At 40.8% G+C, this 22,231-nt stretch overlaps 1 protein-coding gene across 2 annotated transcripts in view; it reads left to right on the top strand.

Moving 5' to 3' along the window:
• KIRREL3 (kirre like nephrin family adhesion molecule 3) overlaps nt 1-22,231 on the top strand; it is a 694,474-nt gene that overhangs the window by 816 nt on the left and 671,427 nt on the right. The gene's annotated exons all lie outside the window — the stretch shown is intronic.

Raw genomic sequence — 22,231 nt, 5'->3', positions numbered from 1 at the left:
TTCCGCCCTGGTGGGGGGGGGGAGGAATACACCGAAGCGCTCCCCGCACCCCCAAGTGTTTTTGTCTGGGATTTGCCGGTTAGTGGTTTTGGTCCTTCCTCATCTCCTCCGTGGGTTTGGTTCAGGTGTCGGTGTCTCTTGGATACACCGAGAGCAGCCGTGCGGTTTTGCTAGGGCAGAGAAAATTGCCTTCGGTTGGATTTTATTTATTTTGGGGAGGGGGCGCGCTTCGGCAGAAGAAGCCTGTAGGGTTAGAGCGGCGGCAGGAATGGCGCGGTCTGCTTTGCTTTCGGGGGTCAGCTCAGCACCCTTAAAGGAAAAACAAGGAAGGCGCGTGTGTGTGTCGGTCTGCTGTCTGCAGGAGAGAGCTCAGAAACACGAGAAAATCCTGTGCGTAAACTTGAATCCTGGCATCGTTTTCTGCTGCAATCGCCTTGGCTTAGGAAGCAGATCCGGGATAATTTCTCGAGGTGGGATAAACGGCTTGGATCTGGGATGTTGGGAGGTCACCTGTGGAATTAGGGAGTTGGAGTAACTTCTGCTATTCATGCGCCCTAGAATAACAGCCCCCCTCCCCGTGCCAAAGCTGTGGTCCACCTGAGCCTTAAGGTGACATCCACCCGTTCAAGCTTCATGCCAGATCTCGGAGCTGAGGTTCCTGAGTGTTTTTGTCCTGAGGAATCCAACAGGTTTGTCTGTGGGTGAAATGAAAAGGCAAACGTAAGTGCTTCTGACTGCCAAAAAGTAACCCAAATCTATCATCCTTGTCTCCTTTGCTGGAAGTAGGAGACTGGGTAAATTATCTCCGTGCTCAGCTGTTTCATATACATTTTGTATTTTATTTTGTTTGTGTCAGGGTTAGTTCTCCTCTCCTTTTTTTCCCTTCTTGAATACAGATCAGAATGGCTTCTGACTTTCCTCCTTCCCTTTTTGAAATCAAAGTATGCTTTTTTAATATAAACTTGTCAGGCAAAGGCTGCTTCCCAAGAGGCCAAGATCTGAGAGCTGGTCAGGTCCACTTCCTCTACACAAGTAGTCTCTTGATTATAATTTTTGTGATGATGATGATGATAGCAGCAGTTCTCCTCACCTTGTGGGTACCAGGAATCGCTACCTTAGAGGGACATAACAGACAGGCATTTAACCTGGGATCTAAGAGAGGTTTCCTTTTCTTTTCCTCCTGATTTTCTACTTCAAAATCTGGGGAGGCAGGAGAGGGGAAGACACCTTTAAAAGTAGAGCCCTTCAACATCCAAAGCTCTTGTCTGTCCATCCTGTAAAAAGTGTGTCCTTGGGGTCTTGTTGGTATATTTTCAAGTGATAGTGTAGATCTTCTCCCAGAGCTATTTCTGTTCCTTTCTACAGTTGAGTAATTAAACTTGTACGCATGTGTGTGTGTGTGTTTGTGTGTGTGTGGGGGGGTTATATTTGAAGGCACAAGCAATAGGATGGCAGGAAACTGGGTTACTAGTCCACCAAAACTTGCCCGAGGAATTTGGCATTGCTTTCATCCTTTTGCTGTAAAGACTAAGCCAACGTCTAAAATAATATTAAAAGATTGAGCGAAATGAGTGACATGCAAGTAGTTTTCTCTGCCAGATGCATATCTAAATGCATTTGCTACTGTTAGGACTTTTGTCCCACTCATGCATCATGAGTAGACTAGGACCTGAAGGTCCAATTGTTTTTCAGGGGTAAGATACTAGAGACATTTTTCCTTGGACATGATTTCTTCCTTGGCTGTGAAGTTTGTTGGTCTTAGCACTGCATGCCAAATTCTTCAGTGGCTACTTAAGTTTTAAGACTACTACTATGTGCCGTCCACAAGGCTGTGGAGACTGAGTTAAAAGCCCAGCAGTCTCAATTAGGAAGCAAGAACAAGCATTGGTCTAGCCCTCAAGGCTGCTGGGAGATCTGCATTGGGTTAGGGAGGAAAAATTAACTAGCTGCAGAATAATATATTTGGGAACTGGGGATGAGAAGGAATCTCTAAGGTATTTGTGTCTGGCCGAGGTATATGAATAAGATTACTGAGTACAGAAGAGGAAGGAACTCCAAATAGAATGCCTGTCTTACCTAGGGTGTGAAATAATGTCCGTTCAAGTCCTCCAAATCAGGTGGTCACAGTAGATGAGTTTTTAGAAAGTGGTTCATACTACTCAATCTTGGGAAGTGATGCCTAATCATCAGATGAGCGTTATCTTCTTATTGTTTCCCAAATCACTTGTTTTGTAAGGATGGTTCTGCATCTCTGCATTTCCCTGTAAGCAAGTCTTAGTTCGACTTCTCCTGGCTCGTAACTTCCTGTTGCAAAATGCGTCCACTTTTTTTTTTCTTTTTTCTTTGGAGGAGAGCCTGCTAATATGCTCCTGCCTTCCTGCAGAGCCTCTTAAACGGTATCATTTTCAGACTTGCTCTTCAAAGCCAAATTTCTCGTTGTGCCACCAACGTGTAAATGTTCAGGGGTAAATCCAGAGTGCCCACTCTTCCACACTTGTGGTATCTTAAGTGAGATTCTCAGTACTGTACAGTAATTAAAGTGGGAGGAGATATAGAAAAGCACAGATGGAAGGGCTCCATTTATAGTCACCGTAAGTTTCCCTTAAGATGGCACAGCAGCTCAAGAAATTGCCTCTCTGTGGGTGGCATTAGGCTTCTTGGTCAGCATGCATATAACTAGCCTATATCCTGTCCTCCCACCTTACTGATTTTTTCCCTTCCCTGCTGCTTTTTTCTTTCCCTAAGCTGTCAAGACTATATAGTATGTCATGAAAACTAGTATAATGTTATGAGACAATTCACTTCCTACTAGCATGTGACATCAGTGGTGTTTCTTGGTAAAAGAAATATGTCCCTATCGCAGGCAAAACACAAAAGTGTTTGGTAATTGCTGATTTTCCTATGTTTTGTTTTGAATTTTAATTTTCTTGCTCTGAAACAGCTTAGGGTAGAAGTAAGGGAAGAGACTTCCTTCTCTCACACCTTCTGCTGGGGTCATCACAGCCCTGATAGGATGCGTAGTTTTTGAGTGGTATGTTGCTGTCACAAAACAAACCTCTAGAGTTGGTGTTGTAAGATCTTCCCACCTCAACCTCCTCCTCCTCTTCCTTCCCCTTCTCCAACTATAACATTTGACAAAGGACTTGCATTTCTCAGTAGCTTAAGAAGAAACAGATCTAATGATCAAGATGTCTAAAAACCTTGGGGAAAACTGACTCCATAATTTGAGAATCTGTCATGGGTTGGCCCACTTCCTCCACCGTTGTCACACTTGCCCCATTGACTTGCCTGATATTGTTTGGTGGAGCTCAGTTTTTCTTCTGTTTGTAAGCATGAGAGATGGCAAAGATTGCTGCTACTTCTTCACTCTGGTCACTTAAGTAGAATTTAATGGTTTAATGGTAGGTGGCAGGTACATCTAGGGTACAGTTATGGGTCTTGCCATGTATACAACAATGCAGACCTCTGATGCCATTTCCAAAATGGAAATCAGTAGAGGAAACTGAGGTCTTTCTTGGATAAAGTAACACCAGTGAGACAGGTTCTAATCAACTTCTGGTTGTGAAGACCTTCTCTTTATGTATTCGGTGTCCACCCAAAGGAAGACAAGAGTCAGGCATTTTCTGCATTCCCTTTGGAGTAGTTTCTCAAGGAGAAGTCATATGACATTTTTCAGGCTTTCCACCAAGACTTCAGATTGTATCTTATTCATCAATCATTTTTTTTCTGCTGCTCTTAGCAGTATTTGATATTTTGCAATCTGCAATTATACCTAACATATTTAATGCAGTCTAGCACAGAAGTGGATCATCTGTTCATTGCTGGGTGAAAAACCAACAGGGAATCAGCCACGGTGAATAAAAACGGAAAAGAACTAAGCTATTAAAATTAATAGTGAGATGCTCTTTGGCTCTCAATTCCCTTTGTAAAAGAAAGTTCGTGGAGAATTTAGCTAACGATAATCAGTATTCCTCTTGGAAATATTACCTGCCCAATCTTTTGTGACGGTTCCTCTATCTTTAGGTCTAACAGACATTTAAATACATTCCCTGTGTTTCCCCTCCCCTCAACATCGGTTTTCCAACAGTGTCCTACCAGAACTGTAGCGTTTATTAGAGCTTAGAATGTTGCTTATGCATAAATATGTTGTCTAGATTTTGGGTTGAGATACAGCATTTTAGCTAAAATATGATTGTGATGCTAGAAGTTGATACAGAGAAATATGAATGGAGTTATGGATAAAGTCTTTTAGAATTCTCATAACATAGGACCAGAATCCTGCATTCACGTGGATTGGTGCTTTAAAAAGAAGACCTCTCATGCTTGTTAAGTATTAGTAAGAATTTAAGTTCTTATTAGATGAAGGTCCCGTCCCGTCCCCCCCCCCCCGATAAATCCTTGCTGGGAAATCTGATTGACGAGAAATCAAGAATCAGATTCTGGAGTAGGGAGGATTTAAGACACCTGAGCACATTGTTGGAGGATTTATAATTTAAATATAACAAAGGATAAATGTTTGGGGAAATATCAGAATGTTCATTTAGGGAAAAAATCTAAAAGAGTAGCAGGGGTTCGGGAGTTAGAAAATAGTAATTCACAGTGGAGATGATGGATAGATAGATAGATAGATAGATAGATAGATAGATAGATAGATAGATAGATAGATGAGAGAGAGAGAGAGAGAGAGAGAGAGAGAGAGAGGGAGGGAGGGAGGGAGGGAGGGAGGGAGGGAGGGAGGGAGGGAGGGAGAGAGAGAGTGTTTCCCCCAAAATAAGATAGGGTCTTATTTTCTTTTTATCCCCAAAACAAGCACTTGGGCTTATTTTTGGGGAGGTCTTATTATTTTTGAGGTGCAGGAGACGGCGAGCATGGTGACCTCATGGCTGCTGCTGTGTTGCAATATTTTCAGGAAGGGCTTATTTTGGGGGGAGGGCTAATTTTAGTGCATGCGCTCAAAAGCCCGATTGGGCTTATTATCTAGGGAGGTCTTATTTTCAGGGAAAGAGGGTAGATATAAACAAACAATTTGTGGCACATTTGCTCAAATAAGGAAAAGCATAGTAAACTGTGATTAAGATAGGTTCCTAGTTACATATGTATATGTATATATTGCAGCAAGCATTTATCGCCATGCGGATAAGCCTTTGAAAGAAGCTGAAAGCAATTTCCCCTTACAACCCTAAGCTGAAGATTTATTTGAGAATTTACTTTGTATCAAGTGGGGGTACCTCATCTGTATTTTAGAATCTTAGTTTGCTCAGTCTAGGTTTAAATTATTGCTCTCTTAATGAGAAGCATGCAGAAACCTGTTTTTCCCCTTCCTGCAGTGAGAGACACTTCATAAGAAGTCTCTCCAAAGTCTATTTTTTCCTTTACCTGTGAGTATTGAACTGCTGCTTCCATCCTGAAGAAGCCAATGTCCCAATGATTTTGATGAATACTTATATCCTGTGTGTTCTCAGCTTGTCATTAAAGGCAGAATCTCCAAGGAGCCTTTCCTCCACAGGATCTATCTGCCATTCTAATATTCATTATACATACTCCAAATGTTCCTTATTTGAGGAGTTCTTGAGCTCTCCAAAATTGGTTGTTTTCTTGCAAACTTTTCATCAACCCAAACGAGTACTGATGATATTACTTAGTGATTGGGTGATGAAATGTATCTCCAAGAAAATATCCAAGCTCAGAGAGCACCAAGGAGTCCTCATTTCAACCCTGAGTTACAATTATTTTCCTTTATTGGTTCCTTATAGAATAGAATAAATATAGAATTATTTATTGGCCAAGTTTGATTGGACACACAAGGAATTTGTCCTTGGTGCATATGCTCTCAGTGTACATAAAGAAAAATAAGATAGAATACATTCATCAAGAATCATAAGATACAACACTTAGTGATAGTCATAGGTTACTAATAAGCAATCAAATTGTACTAGGAAACAAATGAACAATATAAATTTTTAAGATACAAGCAACATGGTTATAGTCATAAGTGGAAAGAGATAGGTACTAGGAAGGAAGAGAAGAATAATAGTAATACAGTCTTGGTAGATAATTTGACAGTGTTGTGGGGGTTAGTTGTTTAGCACAATGATGGCATTTGGGGAAAAACTGTTCTTGTGTCTAGGTATGCAGTGCTCTATATCATCGTTTTGAGGGTAGAAGTTGAAACAATTTACGTCCAGGATGTAAGGGGTCAATAGATATTTCCAAAGCCCTCTTTTTGACTCATGCAGTATAAGTATAATTTTTATTGTACTTAAATACAATGAAATTGGTTATACATTTACTTACATTTATGTATTATATTAGTATATTATATTAGTATATATTTACTTACCATATACTGAGCCATTATTTGGCAATGGTTCAGTATATGGTAAGACGATTCTGCCCCTTGATCTGTCAATCCTGGTTTGTAAAATCCTTTCATGCATTAAATGATGGTTTCGGCAACAGAGAATGCCTTCATGGGATGGGTGAACTTAGCCAATGAGTCAGTGAAGCATTGTTCTGAAATGTTTGCAGAAACTGAAGGCTCAGTTCGTGAGCATTGTACGTGGTTTGGCTACCCCCCCTGCCCCCAACCAAGTCTATTAGGAGTTCTTTCTTCTCAAAGAATTGAATTCAATGGAAGGTTAGGTAGAAATGAGCAAAAATCATTATTGTAATCTAAAACCAAAGTTGCTTATTTATTTATTTGTCTTGAATTCATGGATAGGCTTTCTTTTTGTGTGCTTTTTAAAATATCCAAGCTTTTTTAAAAAGTCGGTGAGGTTGCTTTATTTTTTCTTTCTCTCCTTTTATAACACGGTCTCTAGTCTGCCTGTTCTTTGCCCGTTCCATTTCTGTTCAGTTTAAATCATGAGCCAAACTTTTTTTAAAAAGAAAAATCTGTGCCTTGAGGGGATACACCTACTATACCTACATACTTTCTAATTGATGGGGCAGACCCCCAACCTCCTGGAAGCATTGCCCCCCCAATTTCTGTTTAAAGCTTTCAGAGAAATAGAGGTGCCATATCTATGGAAAGATCACACACTTGCTCACTATGTTATCTCCCAAAGTCTTTTCTACAAACTGTTAAAGAGATTCCAGTTCTTAATTAGTGATTATCTCTGCACTATTTCTGATGAATGAAAGTTAAGCTAATGATTTTACAGACGGAGTGGAATAGTTTTCCCGTTATTACACTGCTTAGAAGCATTTATCATCTGCTCGAAGATGGCATTTTCTCCCAATATAATACCTGCTTTTTTTTTTCTTTCTTTAAATGGAGTAGGTGCTTTTCCCAATCTAGAGGATGGTTTTTCTCTTTCCAGAAGTTTTAAGAAATGCAAAATGAAAACATAAAACATAAAGGCGTGTGGGAGCTTTTCTCCTGTACAATAGATTGGAATACATTGGAGGCTCACATTTGGAGACTCCTGCATTTTATGCCTTCTCACAATAAAATGAGCATTCAACCTTTTCATGATGAACCTTCCCTCCTTCATCCATGCCTTAACATGAGAACTGACTGGAACTGCACTTCATAACATGGTACTCAAAATGCAGATGTACCAGTGGTGGGATTCAAGTTTTTTTACTACCTGTTCTGTGGGCGTGGCTTTGTGGGCCTGGGAGGGGATACTGCAAAATCCCCATTCCCTCCCCACTCTCAAAATTTCTGCTACTGGTTCTCCAGAACCTGTCAGAACTGGCTGAATATCAACTCTGATACATACACAACATGATTAAACTGAGGCACAGCAGATGAATTCAGCCAAAGCTGTAGGGTGTTTTGGTTGAAATGTTCAATTTAAGTTTTCTCCTCCTCCTCCTCCTCCTCCTCCTCCTCCTCCTCCTCCTCCTCCTCCTCCTCCTCCTCCTCCTCCTCCTCCTCCTCCTCCTCCTCCTCCTCCTCCTCCTCCTCTTCCCATATCAGTCATCAGATGTTGGCAATTATATTGGCGATCCTATTTTTATCAACAGCCACACAAAAAAGTGCAGCTGAGTTTTGTCCAAACCAGTCCCTTAGATTTTGAAGCCACGATGTTCTCCTTCTCCCTGGACTTCATTTGCCTTCAGCCTTTCCTTGGAGGATTAAGTGAAGGATGCCATATTTTTCTGGGTGTCACATCACATATCCAAAATTTAGGTTTGGGAAGTTCATATTCTAGTCAACTACAGTCAGCTACGTTCATTGGCGTTTTAGGGCCAGTTGCTGTCTTTCAGGGCAGGTAGCTCCACAGGACTGCAGTGGGGAGAATTTGGAAGAAGGAGTGCAGCGAGAATGGTACCCCCACTCTTGAAGGAATGGTGGGATATGAATCTCTTTCAAAAGCTAAGTATATTTGGCTTTGTGGGGCTGGTTAGTCAGCTCTTCTGCCTTCTGTTTCAAATGACAGATAAACACCAGCACAGAACATTGTTGCACATCACCTTTAATTGTTAAAAAAAATATTTGCATGCTGCTTCGTATTTTCAGCACCTGGCAGCATTTTGCAATAGCAACAAAACAGACAATGCCTGGCAAATAGTGCAATTTGTTCAAAGCAAAATTGGGGAAGAGTTCATGCTTTGACAAGGGCACTTAAGAGGATCTGATTTTAAGTGATACACACAGTTGCACTGCATCACAAGAGGAAGTCATTTTATCGGGCAAGTATTGTTGTTCCAAGACTCATTGCAAGGAGCAGTCATGCTGGGAAATGCAAATACACCCATTTCTAAATGATTTTGATCATTTTTTAAAAGACGTGCTTCAGAATCCTGCTTTTCCTTATAGGTAGTTTGCCTAGAGCAGGGGTGTCAAACTTGATTTCATTCAGGGCTCCATCACAGGGCTGTGTTTGACCTCAGGGGCCCTGAGGGTTGGTGTGGCTGGGGTGGGCATGGCCAACTCAACATCCCTTGTGTCAGGGGCAACTGTGGTGGCCAAGTGCGTTTCAGAGACCCACCCTCACTCTCATTATAATCTTCCTTCCTTTTCTTCTTTTTGCTTTCCTCTTCATTCTCCTTTCTTCTTCCTTCCCCTCTTTCCTCCTTTTTCCTTCCTTGCTCTCTTCCCATCTTCCCTTCTTTTTCTTTGTCTTTCCTCTTCCCCTTTCCCCTTTCTTTTTTTTTCACCTTTTTTATTTTTAAACATAAAAGACAACGTTAATTTTTTTTCATCCATTACATACAGCATGTCATTTGGTTACAAGTGCTTTTGCCTCTGTATTTTCGATTACATATGCACTTGCAGATTTTCCATCTAATATAACCAAAAACCTCACTTTCATTGTACAGCATATATTCAATTACGAATAATATTTCTTTCTTTTCAATAAACTTAATTATCTTACATTCTTGATTGTCTGCTTAATAGCAACGTACCCTTATGTAATCATTGTCTCATTTTAAATATTTTTACAGTATAAAATAATTTACCAAGTGTTTATGTTTATATATCTATCACTATTTTCAACAGGATATCTTTATAGTATGCACTTAGAGTTATATATTATATTACCAATCCTCTATCAAATGTACATAAATTCATTATTATCTTTGTCCTTCATTTTATAACAAAAAATTATAAATTATTCATATATATGTCAGTGTTTCATTGTATTATTATTAGTCTATTTAACAACGTTATTGTATTTTTGCTTTTCTCCTTCAATTAAAACATTGTATCGTTATTAGTCTATTTAACATTATTGTATTCTCACTTTTCTCCTTCAATTAAAACATAAGTAAAACATTCCCTTTTCTCCTTCCCTGTCCCTTCCTGTATATTCAAATGCAAAAGGGGAAACAGTTCTTCTTCTTTTTTTTTCTTTTGCTAGCCCTCTGCCAGCCAGAGGAGAATGGCAGAAGCACTGAGGGCCAGTCTTTTGCTGTTTCCAGGATGGCCCTGCAGGCCAGTTCTAAGCACCCCAGGGGCCGAATCCAGCCTACGGGCCTTGAGTTTGACACCCCTGGCCTAGAGCAAGTGCTGTAAGTGCCAGCATAAGACTTCAAGTGGGAATCCAGAGCTTGTGCCCTTATTTCCATTTTAAGGGAATGGAAAGACTATCTTGTTTATGGAATCCACTGGACCAACAGAAAAAAGTGCATCTCATCATTGCCCACTGAAAAACCAAAATAACTTGGTTGTGTTACTTACCATTACTTACATTCACAGTAGGAACTGGAACATGGGTTACATATCAAGAGACAGTAAATGTCAGCGATGGCTAAGTGTTTCCTTTATATTGCAACAATTTAGCGAACTCATCTTGGAAACACAGTCTTGTAAAACTCAACATGGCAACAGTGTTATGAAGAACAAATAAGTGTCAGGGCTGTTTATGTGTGCAGCAACAATTTAGGAATGTTAGTCTTGCAACAAAGATCTGAGTTCAGGCCAACTTTTCTGTGCGTGGCAAGGGGAGGAACAAGAGACCCTAATTTTGGCATGATGCATTCCTGGTTTCTCCGGAAGACTCCTAATTACAAGTCAAATCCTCCTTCATAACAAGAGTCATTGGCTGAGCTAGCTGCAAATGTTGGGAGTAGTAGTTATTGTTAGTTGGGAAGTCGTGTCTGACCCATCACGACCCCATGGACAATGTCCTCTACCATCCTCCAGAGTCCATTTAAGCTCACGCCGACTGCTTTGGTGACTCCATCCGGCCGCCTCATTCTCTGCCTTCCCCTTCTTCTTTTGCCCTCCATCGTTCCCAGCATTAGGCTCTTCTCCAGTGAGTCCTTCCTTCTCATTAGGTGGCCAAAGTATTTGAGTTTCATTTTTGGGATCTGGCCTTCTAAAGAGCACTCAGGGTTGATCTCCTCTAGGACTGACCTGTTTGATGGCCTTGCAGTCCAAGGGATTCGCAGGAGTCTTCTACAGCACCAGAGTTCAAAGGCCTCCATTCTTTGGCACTCAGCCTTTCTTATGGTCCAACTTTCACAGCCATCCATTGCAACTGGGGAAACCATAACCCTGACTATGTGCAGTTTTGTTGGCTGGGTGATGTCTCTGCTTTTTAGTATGCTATCTATATTTGTCATAGCTTTCTTCCCCAGGAAAGCTATGACACATAGGTAACACCGCCTTATCTGAAGATGCTACATGGGGAAAGGTCCTCCAAAGCAAACATTGTGTTACAATAAGAATAAGCCTGCTGGATATCAATGGAAAAGGGATAATTTCCCAACTTTTTGAACTTCAGTTTAACAAGAAATGTTGTGAAGGACTTCAGCAAGGTAATGTTGTAATTGGTTTGGTGGTTTGAACCTTGAAGAAACCTGGAGGTTTTTAGGAGCTTGGATAACCATTTGTCTGAAATGGTATAGGGTTTCCTGCTTGAGCAGGAGGGTGGACTAGAAGACCTCCAAGGTCCCTTCTAACTCTGTTATTCTGAAAGCCCTGTTTAGACCTGTGTATGTGCATAGAAACCCAGAACTGCACCATTTTTACACTCCTGGAAATTGGAACGAAAGTAGGTAAACTTGAGAGCTTCAGGGCACTCTCTTCTGCCTTTTCATTTCCTTTTTAATTCAGTTTTAACTCTGTTTTTAATCCTATGCCTCTGTAGCTTTTCTTTATGAACTGCTCAGAGTCAGTTAAACAGCAAGATGGACATTATCTAAACCTGACAAATAAAAATGAAACAAAATAAAACAGGGGTAAAGAAAATTGCACGTTGCTGACATAAAAGAACGAACGGTTTTGGTTTGTGCTGAGCATTTATTTTAAGGGATGGTCTGATAGATGAGCGGGGCAGCGTTGAATATGGGATATTCAAATGTGAGTATAAAAACAAGACCAGGATCCCTTGTGAATGGGATGATGGAGATGATTACTAAGTCATTCATGATTGTTTTTGGAGAGAAGCCAACAGGCCTTAATGTTCTTACATGAGCGCACAGGTGGTAAGTTTCAAAAGATGCAGATTTGCATTGGAATCTCATCAGGCTGAGCTGGAGGTATATTTGATATCCTTGTCTACAGTAATTTTAGCATCTGGCCTATGTCTGTATTTACAGCTCAGTCTGCCTAGGACAGAAGGATGCCCAGCGAATGTCTACCGCAGCCTCCACTAGTCCATGAAAACGATTGTCCTACTTTTGCAGTGGTTAATGTCCAATTTCTTGGCACTCTTACTATAGGCATTCTGTAAAAGAGGTAGGGAAGGTTGCGATAGCCATTTGCTGCAACTATCCTAAAGAACGGTTGGCCGAAATGCTATCATTTTAAAGCAGAATCAGCATGCTGGCTCCCCAAAGTGTGAAAGAGCCTGTAATTCTGACTTGCCAGAAAATAAAATGAGGGGCTATAGGGTCTGTTTGTAAAGAATAGTTGTGGCTTTCTGCAATGGTTGACTTTTTTTTAAACAATCCCCATCAGAATACCAGCAGAGACTGTTCTCCTTAGAGCGTGAAAGTGGCTTAGTTTTGAAAGTAAGCGTTGCTTCTTCGCCCTCCTCTTCCTTCATTGTTCCGGACAAAAATGTTTATTTCATTAAAATTGAAATAATATGGGATTTTCTTAAAAGGAACCTATTGAAGAACATCAGTTTAGACACCGTTCCTCAGTTTCACTTTGGTGGCAGCAAATCAGCGGCAGGTGAATTACATCAGCTAGTTATAAATAAAAAACTTCAGACAGGTCATGTAAAAAATGCACCTTGTAGAGGAAGACTAGAGAGGGAACAACAATGTCCATTTTGGCATTTAGTTTAGTTTATTTTACTTTATTGTCATTGCACAGCAAAATTACAACAAAATTAAATGCCATCTTCAGTGTATATTATAACTATAAAAATAAAAACACAAGCAAGCATCCTTCACATTCCATACAATCGAATTGAAAACCTCTGATATTGCATTGATATTGCAATATCATATATAACGATATACCGTAGAATTCAATATAGTGACTGCCCTGGGATAGAAGCTGCTTTTCAGCTTATTTGTCCTTGTTTTTATTATCCTGTACTGTCTGCCAGATGGTAATAGTTCAAAACAAAGGGTGCCCAGGACGATTTGCCAACTGGGTACTGTGAAAATCCTTGGGAAAAGCTATATTTCATCCCAACGTAGTTGAAAAGTTTTCAGAGAATGTAGAGTCTGTTCAGTTTCCTGTGGACTATAGACGCCTAGGTTGCTTCAGGTACCCATCGGATATGGTTCCAAATCAAAGCCCTCAATTGAGCATTGGACTTGAATGAGCCTACAGTGTACTCTTTGACACCAGCTCACTTGGTCTGGTCATAACTGCTCAGATTAACTAGACGTTGAAAGATGGCTTCAATCTAGATGTCAGTGAAATCAGATCATTAACCATAATGCCACTTACGTAATAGTTAATGCATCTGCTTTTCAAGCTGCTGCCTAAGGATCAATCTGACTTCCATAGCTGTATGTCCCCGTGGATCCCATCAGCTGACCAGAAGTCCTGAAGCTTGCCATGACTTAGCTTTTCCTTTAAGAGTGGAGAGCAATATGACCAGGAGGGACACCAAGAGAAGAAAACATATCAATGTGCTGTCACGTTTATGGCTTGTAGACAGACAACTGCTTCAGTTCCAGGTGACTGCAGCTTTGATGACTTCTTGGCTGGGTCAGAAAAGCTGCGGTTGGAAGAGCCAGAGAGATTAGACTGAAGTAGAAGAACTATTTTGGGCTTCCTAATAAATTGCTTCTAGCTCCTCTTTGCATTAAGCTTGTTTTCCTCCAGCATGTCCTCTACTGCTGTGCGCCTGTTAATTTGGGTCTGATTGGTCACTGCCCACTATCAAGCGTTTTGCAGACAATTGAACAGTTTTTTCCAGCCACAGCCTAACTGTGTGCTTCTCTTCTGCTTGTGCCTCTGGGAAGCGCTGGGAAAACACCCTGTGCGTTAAAGTGTGATGCCCTTATAACCTCAATATTTGGAAAGAAGGGAGATAGCTGTTCTCCCCTCCCCCTCCCACACACACGGAATGTGAATTCAAGACTCAAAGGGGCCAGGTGGTGCGCTAGCTCTCCTGAAATTGGTCTGTTGGTGGCAGCAGCAGCGCTTCTATGAAACGGAGCGAGTAGCTGTGTCTGAAGCAGCAGAGTTTTTGTTTGCTGCTGTTTTGACCAGAGAGATCCAAACATATGATGATTCTATAGGTAGGATGCTCCTAGTTGTGCTTCCGAGGTTCTACCAAGCTATAGCAAGATAAGATAATAAGATCACCTTTATTATCACTTTTTTTTACTATGAACACACTGCCACACTTTAAAAATTGTAAAGCAAATTATGTTGCCTGCTCTCAAAACAAAATATATTTATAACCACGTGCATACATATGCACAGATATACACATGCTCTCTCTCTCTCACTATAGCTAGCTAGCTAGCTAGATGATAGATAGATGATAGATAGATAGATAGATAGATAGATAGATAGATAGATAGATAGATAGGTAGGTAGGTAGGTAGGTAGATAGATAGATAATAGATAGATAGATGATAGATAGCTGATAGATAGATGGATGGATGGATGGATGGATGGATGGATGGATGGATGGATAGATAGATAGATAGATAGATAGATAGATAGATAGATAGATAGATGATAGATAGATGATAGATAGATAGATAGATAGATAGATAGATAGATAGATAGATAGATAATGATGATGATGATGATGATGATGATGATGATGATAGATAGATAGATAGATGATAGATAGATAGATAGATAGATAGATAGATAGATAGATAGATAGATAGATGATAGATAGATAGATAGATGTACATTTGTGTGTGTACAAATGTACGTTTGTGTGTGTACACACACAGAGAGAGCATACTGTGTGGCTAACTCACTGCTCACTCCAAGAGTTCAGTTCTGAGCAGCTCGAAGTTACTCAGCCTTCCATCCTTCTGAGGTTGGTAAAATGTAGATCCAGATTCTCGGGGGTAAGATGCGGACTCTGTAAATCTGCTTAGAGAGGGCTGTAAAAGCACAGTGACGTAATATATATGTCTAAGTGCTATATCTATTTATATATCTGTCTGTCTGTCTTATCATTGTCCATTTTGAATACATAGCGGAAAGGGGGAAACCTGAGGTTTCACTGTGGTTGATACTATAGGGAATAAAGCTGTAATTGAATCTAGATGCTCAGCTTCAGGTACCACCAAGCCTCCTCCCAGAAGATAGCGAGGAAAACTGGTCATGGAGAGGATGCGTAGCATCCTAGACAATACTGTCTGTAGACCTTATTCAAGCATCACTTCTATGCCCCTGTCCTGGATAGAAGAAAATGAACTTCCAATAACCTTTTCTGCTGTCCTCACCACTCTCTGCAATGCCTTAGTGAGCGTAATGAGAGGTGCATGGGATCATTGTTCTGGGACATACCAACGTTTATTTGGAAGCCACTGAACTTAAGAGCTGCAACGTTCTTGGGTTTTGGCTGAGACTGAACGTCTCTCTAATGTTGCCTACTGAGATGAAATGGATAAATAAAGCTGGGCCCACACAGTGTACTAAATAATGTGATTTATTTAGTGCTGCCTTAGCATGCTGTAAACCCAGCTATTGTGATTTATGAGCCCCGGTGGTGGTTTAGCATATTGTACAAATATAACCAATGGTGACTTATTCCGCAGACTGGTATTAAGCAAATGATGGCTAAACGCAATGTATAAATCCTGATCAGACACTAACTAGTGTTTATCGCCTAAGGTGGTTTATGGTGGACAGTTTTTCCTCAAGTGCTTATCTTTTTTTTTTTTTTTACTTGGTCCATATTCTCAAAGAGAGGTGAAAGGGTCATTAGGTTGGGAAGGAAAAAATGAGAGACAAATTTTGTGGTTTAGTTCTTTTTGTGGAATTATTGGCATTTCTTGTAGTAAAATTAAATCGGGGGGGGGGGGGGGGATTTCAGGCACAGGCTTAATATTCCTCTAATGGACTCTGGATAAGACACAGAATGCTTCTGCTATTTTCTTGTTCACCAAAAGTATCATATTTTGGTCTGCTTCCATTAGTACTATGAGTTAACAAGACCTATACTTGGAACTTTATTCCTGAAAACATCCCAGGAAAACAGAGATACTATACAATATGTATAACACTACTCTTTCACCAGTAAAAGTGTGCTTTTATGCCCCTTGTAGTATAACAAACACAGGTAACATCACCTTTTTCTTTTATTATCCTACAATGCTCCATTATTTATGGGTCTTTATCTTTTTTCTCATCTTTTGTCTTATTGATGACCTCTGCTTAATCCGAGTTTGGCAGCTGCTGCTGTGGTTATTATTTAAATCTATATGCTGCCTGGCTCCCAGTGGCTCTGGGAGATTTACAAATGATTTAAAATATGGAAAACAAGACAATAAAAGCAACAAGAAACAAAAGAAGAGTAGAGATGCCAGAATAACAAATTGGTTGGAAACAACAACAACAACAACAACAACAACAACAACAACAAAAACTAGGTTACAGTGAGGTTTCAGTCATCCTCACTAAAGGCCTGCCTGAAGAGTCAGGTTTTCAGACCTTTTTGAAACAACAGCAGGATAAGAGTTCATTTTGATCTAGGGGGAATTTATTCCAGAGATAAGGCGTGTGACAGAGAAGACCTGATTCCAGGATCCCAATAGATGACATTGCTTAACTGAAGGAACCTCGATTACTCTGCCAGAAGAAATTGGCTGGGCAGATGGTATGGGAGATTGGCATACTCTCAAGTAGCCAAGTCCTATGCCATGCTTGTCTATGTAGCTTCTCAGTCATCCAGGTGTTGGTTGTCCCAAAGGTGCTTTTTCAAAAGGCAACTGGACTTCGTTTTTCCTCAAAGACATTTCGCTTCTCAGCCCAAGAAGCCTCTCCAATTCTGATTGAATGTTAGAGAATGGAAGGATTTATATTCCTGGTCATTAGCACTCTTTCTGAGAGCCATTGAGGCCACCTGGAGGTTTCCCTTTGCCCTCAGGGCTACCTGAATAGTGCAAATGTGTGTGGAACCTTCTTGGAACTGCTGAAAGGACTCTGCACCTCAAAAATATGAGCTGTGTGGGAAAACAAACATTCTGCATGAATCAGTTGTGCATTTTGGTGTTCAATCACTGCACAATCGCTGCTCACCGTCTCATGGTGCGGGTTGTTCTTAGATTTTTCATGACATCCGTGGTTGAAACTGTGAGTCAGCTCACTCTTTTTATCAAATTTGCAACCCAAAGCATAATGCTGTATATGAGTAAGAACCTTTAAAAAAAAGATGTACTGAAATCCTAAGTTTCTGTCTGTGAAAAAAGTTGAGGTATTGTTGACAGTTGGTGTCAGAAGTGCCTTTCCTTTAGAAGACAAATCAGATGAAACTTTGCATGAGATCAGAAGTACAACAGCCAATAGAATACAGGTTCTTGCACAGGAACAGGAAGCTCAAGTGCAAAGCCCAAGAGAAGGTATATATATAAAAAAACCATTCTCAACTCCATGTGGCCAGCTGCCCAGAATCACAAACATGTGGTTCTGCTTCATCATTAAATCCTCTTTCCAATCAGCCTCCAGCCTCCAGCCTCCATTTTGTCTCCAGTGCCTTTCTCCCGGATGGATATTTCTTCCAACAAGCTTATGACATTTTTGGTTGTTGCGTGTGAGCTGGTTTCTCTTTTCTACATTCGGAAGAATTTTTGAAGGTGATGGTTTTCTTGGGTCACATTCCAGATTACAGTGTTGGTTTAAAGGATAGAAAATTTAAAACAAAACCAGGTAACACAGAAGGTTTTCTTCTTCTTCTAATCTTCGGAGGCCTTTAAATGATTTAAAAAAAAAACCTGGGGTCATACTGATGTCTCTATTCTGATTATATATATATATATATATATATATATATATATATATATATATATATATATATTAAAAAAAAACCTTATGAAATATCTTTTCCTAACATCCCATTCATCTTTTCTTCATGAAATCTAACATAGAATTGCCATATCTCTTGCTCTATAGGCGTGTTTCTAAGTACAGTACTTCTCTTTTACAGTTTCGGTCTCTTACTGCTTTTCTTTAACACAATGGTATCATAAGAGAGCAGAAAAGGCCGCCTGAATGAAATGAAAAAAATGTAAGAAGAATAGGAGTAAATATCGAGTATATGAGAAGAAAATGCGTATTGTAGGATAGGATGTCTTTATCTTCACAATGGAGTAGGTAACCTTTCAATAAGCAGTTGAAGCCTTCGGGCATCTCACCACTTGTTTTTTTTTTCCTGATCCCATCTGATCACTTCTTTTAAAAAAAACAAGTAAATTGGAAGCCAATCCATATTTTGGAACAAGCCATCTGGTAACTTCTTAAATATTTGGAACTGACGGGGGATGATGGGAGCAGGTTATATTGGCTGGTGTACAAGTAAGTCTTCACCTTATGGCCACAATTTCCTGGGACCAGAATGTCCATTGAAAAGAGATGTGGCTATTAATGAATTAATTTATTTATTTATTTTAGAAAAAATGTATTGCTGCCTACTCACCCATGGTGACACAAGGCCGCTTAAAAAGTAAAGGTAAAGGTTCCCATCACACATACATCCTAGTCATTCCTGACTCTAGGGAGCAGTGCTCATCTCCTTTTCAAAGCCGAAGAGCCAGTGCTGTCCGAAGACGTCTCCATGGTCATGTGGCCGGCATGACTAAATGCCAAAGGCGCCACGGAATGCTGTTACCTTCCCACCAAAGATGGTTCCTATTTTTCTACTTGCATTTTTACATGCTTTTGAACTGCTAGGTTGCCAGAAGCTGGGACAAGTAACAGGAGCTCACTCCATTACACAGCAGTAGGGTTTCGAACCGCCGAACTGCCAACCTTTCTGATCGACAAGCTCAGCGTCTCAGCGGGATGTTCCAGAGAGAGGGAGCCACCATGAAGAAGGCCCTTTTCCTGGGTCCCCACCAGATGTATCTTCCTAGGGGATGGGACCCACAGTATTCCTTGCCTCCCTGCCCTAGTGGGGAATTGCACCCAATTTTACAATCTTTTGTTGTGGTGGTCGTTACGCAAATCATCACAGTCATGAAGTGAATGTTATTTCTTGATGTTCCTCTGAAACCTAGCTACAGGTTTGTGGGGTTATTTTGTTTTTTTGTTTTGCTTTTTATTAGGTTGCAACCAACCTAATTGTGGTCTATGGCAGAACCCTTGTTTATTCTCATAAAGCGATATTCAGTACGTTTTATTCAACCCAGAGTTGTTACTCAAAGCACAAATGACCAGACACATGATGTGAAAACCTGGGTCCTTGAAAAAAAGTCTATAATACTGGGAAGGGTAAAAGGAAGAAAAGAAGACCTGTAACAAGGTGTTTAGATTTAGGTACTGTGTGTGAAAATGGGAGTAGAATTGGAAGATTGTACTAAGAGTTGGCACAGATTTGATGGTGGTTAATCAGTTGCCCCTACAAGCTGGCATAATATTGATTCTGATCTGTCCATATTCCACACATATTCAATATGCATCTTTGATCACTGATTTTTCTGTCTGCAACTGGAGTGTTTCAAACAAGATACAGGGTCAATATAAGCATCATTACCCAATTTTAGGAGCTTTGTAAATGTTTATGTGAATATTTGACCGGTTATTCAGTTGTTTATCTTGGATTTTTTTTTAATTGTATTGAATTTATTGTCCGTTGGTTTGTTTGACTCCCTCTGCAGTGGGCATTTTATTGTGTACTCTAGATCTATTGTAAACCCAGTAAGAGTCTGACTGTGATGAACATAAATCTAATAAATACATAAATAAAAAAAAGGATGGTAACATCAGCTTATGTAGGGAACCGAACATCAAAACCTCGTAAAGTTTAGTGAACAAGCAGCTTAATCTCTCTTGGCAACCCAAGCCTGATACTTTTGGTGTGTGGTTTTTTTAAGACTACGAGATAACTGATGAGAGTTGGCTACAGTGATTATATGGTGCCCCTGTTTTCATCAGCTGCACTGATGCCTGTATCATTATTGCCTCAATTAAAGTATCTTTGGATACAGGACTTTAGTGTCCTTAGGCTCTCCTTCAGACACACTGCTGCTGAATCACACTTGGCAAATGGTTGTAGTTCACGGATGCAGCTTTTGTCAGTTTGTTACATCGCCTTTAAGAAAGTTGATCTGGGGCTCACACTAAGGGCTGTTTTGGCCCATGGCGAAAGCATTTCAGACTTGGTAGCGTGTAAGTGCCAGCCCTTAAATATATTTACTTGGCCTCCCTGTTGTGTTTTATTGTCTTTTCATTCCTTTCGTTTGTAATCCACCCCCCACCCCCACGAACTTTATTTCCCCCAGGAGCCGATTTAGCATATCAACGCACAGCCAATTTTGTATAAGCCATGTTGACATTCCTCTGGAGTTGAAAGGTGGGTGGATAAGTATTACCACGCTCAACTTCAGACTGTTTCTGCTTCGCCATCTATTTTGTTCCTTCCGTTTGGCCGTGACAGATTCCTTTCTGCCGGATAACAGCAAAGGGGAGCATGACTTGGGGTCTTCCTCTTGGAAAGAGCCTTAATCTGTTCATAATTACATTAGAAATTCCCAGTGATTAAAAAGGTGCTGACAAAATTCATTTTGCCTCGGTGCAAAGAAACCAACAGAAACCCTTTGAGGCAATACAAACTGATAGATAGGTAGGAGTGTACAGAATAGTAATTCTCTCTCTTTCCCCCCCTCCCCTCCCCGTATATTTAATAAAGTGGTGATTAATGACAAAAATATGGGCCAGCCCCCCCCCTCCCCCAAAAGGCCAAGAGAGGCAGTTAAGCATTGGAGCTGCTTAACTTAATGAGGCTCTGCAATAAAAATGAAACATAATGAGCAAAGTATAATAGCCCTGTTATGTTTATAATAGTACTTCATCAGCAGAGAGCTACATGTGGATTCAGAAAAGGCTCTGGTTGGGGCAAGAACTTTGTAGATGGCTGGATCCTATAGATTTGGCAAAATGCAGATGTTGAGATCAAGGAAAATAGCCCAAGGGTTCTTCTGGTCCGGTCGCTTGAGTACAATAGATGGTTTTGTGTTGTGTTGGTTTAGATCTAGTAGAATCTTTCTCAGTAAGGGAATTGCTCTAGTTCAGGGGTGTCAAACTCGATTTCATTGAGGCCGCATCAGGGTTATGCTTGACTTCAGGGGGGTGGAGTGGATGTAGCTGGGGTGGGCGTGGTCAGCTCTACATCACTTGTGTCTGGGGGGGGGGCTGTGGTGGCCCGAGCATTCTGCCAGCGAAAACGGGCTCCAGAGCTCCGTTTTGAGCTGGGATGGCCTCCTGCAACGGTCTGCCAGTGAAAATGGAGCTCGGGAGGGCTGCACACAGTCCTCATAAGCTCTGTTTTTGGCTGCAGTGGCCTCCTGCAACCCTCCGCCAGCCAAAATGGAGCTCCATTTTCACTGGCAGAGGCACCCTGGTCCAGTTCTTTGCTGTTTCCAGGGTGGCCCCATCCTGCGAGTCAAATCCAGGCCCCAGGCCTTGAGTTTGTCCACCCCTGCTCTAGCTCTTTAATCATTATTTTTTTTGCTTTAATTTCTTCCTCTTTTTTTTCCTGAATATCTTTTCCAAATCTTTGGTGTCTTCTTCTGAAGCATGATGACCAATTCACTCTAAATTGAGAAAAAGATAAAGTAAAGTAAAACCCTGTGGGTTTTACTCTGCTAGTCATTGCTGACTATCGGAGGAGATACTCATCTCCATTTCAAGGCCATTGACTCTTTCCAAAGACATTTCCATGGTTGTGTAGCCAAGCATGATGTCACAGAATGCTGTTACTTTCCCACCAAAGGGGCACCTATTTATCTACTTGCGTTTGCATGTTTTCAAATTGCTCGGTTGGCAGGAGCTGGGGCAAGTAACGGGAACTCACTCCTTTGGGTGGTGCTTGGGTCTCGAACCTGGGCTGCTGTCTTAACCACTGAGCTATTGCACTGCCGTAAATTGGGAAGGAGGTATTAATATAACAGGAGCCTGATTTTCAACTGTTTTCCAAGGAAGGATTTTGCTAAAATTATTCACTGAAATACCAGCCACTAGGTATGTGCTGTTGTTTGGCATAGTACAGTTTTTGATGTGAAAAGTGAAGTGGTTATTAATTGATGCTTATACTTTCCTTGATGTGAAAATGTGCATTCATAATGTGGTCTTCTTTGGCCACCCTATAGAATAGTGGCAGGGAAATTGATAAACTTTAGATGTGCTGAGTGCATTTCTCCCAGTCCTCTGCCAATTGCCATGCTGGCTGGA

Source organism: Natrix helvetica (genome assembly GCF_964273705.1).
Source record: "Natrix helvetica genome assembly, chromosome: 8".
In the NCBI taxonomy this organism is placed as follows: Eukaryota; Metazoa; Chordata; class Lepidosauria; order Squamata; family Natricidae; genus Natrix; species Natrix helvetica.
This window is presented reverse-complemented; position numbering and strand designations above follow the sequence as displayed.